Source organism: Ovis aries, chromosome 4, assembly GCF_016772045.2.
Source record: "Ovis aries strain OAR_USU_Benz2616 breed Rambouillet chromosome 4, ARS-UI_Ramb_v3.0, whole genome shotgun sequence".
NCBI classification, from domain to species: Eukaryota; Metazoa; Chordata; class Mammalia; order Artiodactyla; family Bovidae; genus Ovis; species Ovis aries.
In genome coordinates, this window is record NC_056057.1 from 62,124,346 (window position 1) to 62,131,567 (window position 7,222).

Consider the following 7,222-nt stretch of genomic DNA (forward strand, 5'->3'; position numbering starts at 1 on the left):
TCAGGTAACTAAGCACACACATACCATTGAGTAGCTAAGCCTGTGTGACGTAACTATTGAGCCCTCACACCACAACTAGAGAGGCCATGCACCACAACGAAGTATTCTAGATGATGCAACTAAGACCTGATGCAGTCAAATGAATAAATAAATATTTTAAAATGCACACACACAAATTTATTATCTTACAGTTCTGGAGCTCAGAATTCCAAACTGGGTTTTGGATGCTAACTTAAAGTGTTGGCAGAGCTGCACTTTTTCTGAAGGGTTTAAGTGAGAATTTGTTTCCTTTCCTTGTCAGCTTTTAAAGGCTAAAAGCATTATATTTCTTGGCTTTTGATCCATTTTTTGCATCACTCCCACTTTGCCCTTTGCATCTTCTACCCTTAATTTGCCTTTTCAGCCTCTCTCTTACGAGGACCCTCATAATATGCTGGGCCTACTCAGGTACTCCAGAGTAATCTCCCTAGCTCAAGATTTCTAACTTAATCACATCTGCAAAATCTCTTGCCTTATGAAGTAAAATATATCCAGATTAAGACATGATATATTTGGAGGGCCATTATCTAGGCTACCACAGTGAAAAGTGAATTCACAAACAATTCTAAATTAAAGTCACCATTTTGTCCTCTGCAAACATTCCCTCATGGCAGGGAAAAGGGAGACTGTCTCTTTTCTGAATGACCGTGATAAGGTATTGAGCAGACTTTATGAAAGGCGAAAAAAAGAATACAAACTGAAATAACAGAGCTTGCTCAAATATGCAAAGAAAAGTTGTAAAAGAACTTTGATGTTACTGCTACAAACTGGAAAGAAGAACTGAAAGCCAGTATATGACATTTGGTGTGGGGAAAGATCGGCCCTTGGGCTGGAGTTTCCTGCGCATTGCTTAATGACAGCAGCCACCCATAGGGCTGATGTTCATTTTGACTGCCTTGCTTAGCAGGAAGAGCTTCTATCAAAAGGCTAATATGGAAATAGCCATGCCCCAGACGGTAAAATAAAACCTGCCTGAAATGCAGGAGACCCCGGTTCAATCCCTGTGTTAGGATGATGCCCTGGAGAAGGGAATGGCAAACCACTCTGGTATTCTTACTTGGAGAATCCCACAGAGGAGCCTGGCAGGCTATAGTCCCTGGGGGTAGCAAAGAGTTGGACACAACTGAATGGCTAACACATTCATTTCACTTTCAAACTTTACAAAATTTCTCAACCCAAGGGGATAAGTTTAAAGAGGAAAACACCAGTTCGTAGGAATTTCACAACTGTGAAATGCAGAATAAGAAGTTGAGAAAACTAAGATCTTCCAAGTTATGGGTTCTTGACCTAGGACCCATGAATTTCCGGAAAATAAATAAGTGGGTTTCAAGGATCTATGACGCCTTAAAATTCACATGTAAAATTGTGTGTTTGTATATATGTTTTTTCCCCAGGAAAAAGATCCATAGTTTTTCATCAGATTTCCAAAGGGGTCTATGACTATAAAATGGAAGATATTTTATATCAGGTGATCAGAGAAAAGTCCTCATGTCATTAAATTACTGATACAAGAAGTTGTTTCATTTTATCTATGAAATGTACTTAAAAATCAACATATGAACCAGTCTATGTGAACTGTAGAGCTCAGCCTCAGGACCACTCAAGGGCAGAGTAATATAAAGGATGCCAGTTTCCTGCCCTGTGGAAATGGTAGGTTTGTGAGTTTCCCAAGGAGGTATTCTCCATACAGCTGCTGTTCTGATCATGTGAATGAATAATGACAAAAAAGCAAAAATGACTCAGTTAAGTTCAGTTAGGTTCAGTCGCTCAGTCATATCCGACTCTTTGCAACTCCATGGACCACAGCACACCAGGCCTCCGTGTCCATCACCAACTCCCAGACTTTACACAGACTCATGTCCATAGAGTCGGTGATGCCATCCAACCATCTCATCCTCTGTCATCCCCTTCTCCTGCCCTCAATCTTTTCAGGCATCACGGTCTTTTCAAATGAGTCAGTTCTTCACATCAAGTGGCCAGAGTATTGGAGTTTCAGCTTCAACATCAGTCCTTCCAATGAACACCCAGGACTGATCTCCTTTAGGATGGACTGGCAGGATCTCCTTGAAGTCCAAGGGATTCTCAAGAGTCTTCTCCAACACCACGGTTCAAAAGCATCAATTCTTTGGTGCTCAGCTTTCTTTAGAGTCCAACTCTCACATCCATATGTGACTACTGCAAAACCCATAGCCTTGACTAGACGGACCTTTGTTGGCAAAGTAATGGCTCTGCTTTTTAATACGCCATCTCAGTTCAGTTCAGTTCAGTCACTCAGTCGTGTCCAACTCTTTGTAACCCCATGAATCGCAGCACTCCAGACCTCCCTGTCCATCACAAACTCCGGGAATCCACCCAAACCCATGTCCTTTGTGTCGGTGATGCCATCCAACAATTTCATCCTCTGTCGTCCCCTTCTCCTCTTGCTCTCAATCTTTCCCAGCATCAGGGTCTTTTCAAATGAGTCAGCTCTTTGCATCAGGTGGCCAAAGTATTGGAGTTTCAGCTTCAACATCAGTCCCCTCAATGAACACCCAGGACCGATCACCCTTAGGATGGACTGGTTGGATCTCCTTGCAGTCCAAGGGACTCTCAAGAGTCTTCTCCAACACCACAGTTCAAAAGCATCAATTATTCAGTGCTCAGCTTTTTCACAGTCCAACACTCACATCTATACATGACTACTGGTAAAACCATAGCCTTGACTAGACAGTCCTTTGCTGGCAATGTCTCTGCTTTTTAATATGCTGTCTAGGTTGGTTGTGGCAAACCACTTCAGTATTCTTGCCTTGAGAACCCCATGAACAGTATGAAAATATGCTGAGTTGGTCATAACTTTCCTTCCAAAGAGTAAGTGTCTTTTTATTTCATGGCTGCAATCACCATCTGCAGTGATTTTGGAGCCCCCCAAAAATAAAGTCAGCTACTGTTTCCACTGTTTCCCCATCTGTTTGCCATGAAGTGATAGGACTAGGTGCCATGATCTTAGTTTTCTGAACGTTGAGCTTTAAGCCACTTTTTCACTCTCCTCTTTCACTTTCATCAAGAGGCTCTTTATTCTTCTTCACTTTCTGCCATAAGAGTGGTGTTATCTGCATATCTGAGGTTATTGATATTTCTCCTGGTAGTCTTGATTACAGCTTGTGCTTCATCCAGCCCAGCATTGCTCATGATGTACTCTGCATAGAAGTTAAATAAGCAGGGTGACAATATACAGCCTTAATGTACTCCTTTTCCTATTTGGAACCAGTCTGTTGTTCCATGTCCAGTTCTAATTGTTGCTTCCTGACCTGCATACAAGTTTCTCAAGAGGCAGGTTAGGTGGTCTGGTATTCCCATCTCTTTCAGAATTTTCCACAGTTTCTTGTGATCCACACAGTCAAAGGCTTTGGCATTGTCAGTAAAGCAGAAATAGATGTTTTTCTGGAACTCTCTTGCTTTTTCGATGATCCAGCGGATGTTGGCAATTTGATCTCTGGTTCCTCTGCTTTTCTAAAACCAGCTTGAACATCTGGAAGTTCACAGTTCACATATTGCTGAAGCCTGGCTTGGAGAATTTTGAGCATTACTTTACTAGCGTGTGAGATGAGTGCAATTGTGCGGTAGTTTGAGCATTCTTTGGCATTGCCTTTCTTTGGGATTGGAATGAAAACTGACCTTTTCCAGTCCTGTGGCCACTGCTGAGTTTTCCAAATTTGCTGGCATATTGAGTGCAGCATGTTCACAGCATCATCTTTTAGGATTTGAAATAGCTCCACCAGAATTCCATCACCTTCACTAGCTTTGTTCATAGTGATGCTTTCTAAGGCCCACTTGACTTCACATTCCAGGATGTCTGGCTCTAGGTGAGTGATCACACCATCGTTATTATCCAGGTCGTGAAGATCTTTTTTGTACACTTCTTCTGTGTATTCTTGCCACCTCTTCTTAATATCTTCTGCTTTTGTTAGGTCCAAACAATTTCTGTCCTTTACTGAGCCCATCTTTGCATGAAATGTTCCCTTGGTATCCCTAATTTTCTTGAAGAGATCTCTAGTCTTTCCCGTTCTATTGTTCCCCCTCTATTTCTTTGCACTGATTCCTGAGGAAGGCTTTCTTATCTCTCCTTGCTATTTGTTGGAACTCTGCTTTCAAATGGGTATATCTTTCCTTTTCTCCTTTGCTTTTTCCCTTCTCTTCATTCACAGCTATTTGTAAGACCTCCTCAGACAACCATTTTGCTTTTTGCATTTCTTTTTCTGGGGATTGGTCTTGATCCCTGTCTCCTATACAGTGTCACCAACCTCCATCCATAGTTCATCAGGTACTCTGTCTATCAGATCTGCTGCTGCTGCTGCTGCTAAGTCACTTCAGTCGTGTCCGACTCTGTGCGACCCCATAGATGGCAGCCCACTAGTCTCCTCTGTTCCTGGGATTCTCCAGGCAAGAATACTGGAGTGGGTTGCCATTTCCTTCTCCAACGCATGAAAGTGAAAAGTGAAGTCAGTCAGTCATGCCCGACTCTTAGCAACCCCATGGACTGCAGCCTACCAGGCTCCTCCATCCATGGGATTTTCCAGATCTAGTCCCTTAAATCTATTTCTCACTTCCAGTGTACAATTGTAAGGGATTTGATTTAGGTCATACTTGAATGGTCTAGTGGTTTTCCCCACTTTCTTCAGTTTAAGTCTGAATTTGGCAATAAGGAGCTTATGATCTGAGCCACAGTCAGTTCCTGGTCTTGTTTTTGTTGACTGTATAGAGTTTCTCCATCTTTGGCTGCAAAGAATATAATCAATCTGATTTCAGTGTTGGCCATCCGGTGATGTCCATGTGTAGAGTCTTCTCTTGTGTTGTTGGATGAGGGTGTTTGCTATGACCAGTGCATTCTCTTGGAAAAACTCTATTAGTCTTTGCCCTGCTTCATTCCGTACTCCAAGGACAAATTTGCCTATTACTCCAGGTGTTTCTTGCCTTCCTACTTTTGCATTCCAGTCCCCTATAATGAAAAAGACATCTTTTTTGGGTGTTAGTTCTGCAAGGTCTTGTTAGGTCTTCATAGAACCATTCAACTTCAGCTTCTGTAGTGTTACTGGTCAGGGCATAGAGTTGTATACCGTGATATTCAATGGTTCATTCGCCTTGGAAATGAACAGAGATCATTCTGTCATTTTTGAGACTGCATCCAAGTACAGCATTTTGGACTCTTGTTGACTATGATGACTACTCCATTCTTTGGGGATTCTTGCCCACAGTAGTAGATATAATGGTCATCTGAGTTAAATTCACCCATTCCAGTCCATTTTAGTTTGCTGATTCCTAGAATGTCAACATTCACTCTTGCCATCTCCTGTTTGACCACTTCCAATTCGCCTGAACTCAATCATATTTAAATAAATTGATTTGTCATATGGCACTTGGGGTCCACTGTGAGTCCACAGAATGTAAAGTCAGTGAGGATGGGAATCTGTGAGTTTTCTTAACTTCCATGCCTGCAACATTACCTGGCCATCAGGCAATCAGTAACAGATGATCAATAAATATGTTGAATGACTCAATGAAGAGTTTTCTACAACCCTTTGAAGACTGTGGATCCAGTCAAATCAGGCTGACTTTTTAATTTCCTTGACAATTAATAAGAAATATATTTGGTTTTATTTAAAAGCCACATATTGGCACTAAATCAAACATTGTCATATTTTATTATAATTGTTTTCATGCTGAATGTCTGAAAGCTGTTTATTGAAAAATCTTGTCTTTCATCAATACAATATTTCCTTATATTTTTATTAAAATTTACATATGAAAGAAAATGCAGAGAAAGGACCACTACTTGATTCTTTCCATTAATAGTCATGTAATTTAGGACCTCTGACTCCATGGAAGTAAAAGATCTAAGTTTCAGAGCTAACAATGTGGGGATTAAAGCTTTCTGCTGTTGCTGATTGAGAATGAACTATTTCCTGCGTGCTGGAATTCAAGGACGTCGTTCACGGTGCTATGTGCTAATGGGATTGTCTTTGGTATAGCTGGTTGAAGCCTGGCAGAGATCAATTCCACATGGGTATCTTGAGTCAGGTCCGCCTTCTAAACCCACAGGTCTGTTTTAAAGTCTGAGCACTTTCTCACATCAAAGAGTGGAAAAGAAATTTCTGAATCAAAAACTAAGTGGATTTCTTATCTCATGGCCTGCAGCCATAAGGTATTCTAACCTCCTGGGAGAGATATCTCACCAGAGCTTTTAAAATGAGGTGCCAAATGGTTGCTTTACCTCCACTGGGCAGTTTTCAGGGAGATGCTTCAAAGGAGCCAGGTGTACAGGAAACAGCCGGTTAGATGTTTCCATTCTTTTTGACTTGAATACTGGGAGGGTAGGGGTGTCAGTGCGACAGAACAGTGAGATGGTATCTCCCGAAAGGCTCAGCCACTCCTGAAATGTATTCCAGCAAAGCAGAAAACACCAGGGGAAGCAGATTGTCTAATTAATGACTTCAGGAGAAGATAGAGGGATGAGGGTCTGAAGAAGGGTCACCCTTGATCAGAGCAAACTGGGCAGGTTCATAGTTTGCAGGGAAATCAACTCTGCCATCTTATTAAAAAGGCATGACAAATCAGGAGGAAATTGCATGACTGTAGACTTCTCTCTCTGACAGCATAACACTGTCGCTTCTTGGTTTCTCTGCTACACAGTTATGGGACTACCTTTCAAATCCTAACTCAGGTGCTCAGCCTCCTTTGCATCCTTTGCTGATATGATTCTGCAGCATTTACACGAGGGTTTAATTCTGAACGCAAAATTGTATCCCTTTAATGCTTTTCCTTTTGCATAATACTCTTGAGAACATGCTAAAAAATGTCATCTGTTCCACTGTATTGCCATAATATCGTTAAATCTTTCATAGCATTTTTTATAATATTTTTAAAGTTTTTCTTTTGGCTTGCTCCCCCCTTTCCCCCCGTGATTCATTTATTGAATACCTGCCATGAGTAGGTGCATACTCCATAGTGATAGAGCTAAACAACTTGCCCTCAGCATCCAGTGGTGGGGGTAGGGGGGAAGAAGTATCAGATGCCCACACTAATGTCCACGCCACAGAGGCAAGGGCCGGTGGAGGCTTGCCTGAAGTGTCTTGCTAACAGTGAGAATGGATCAAACACTTGTGCTTTGCAAGGACACAGAAGGTTTTTGAGAGGAAGTAAACTTGAA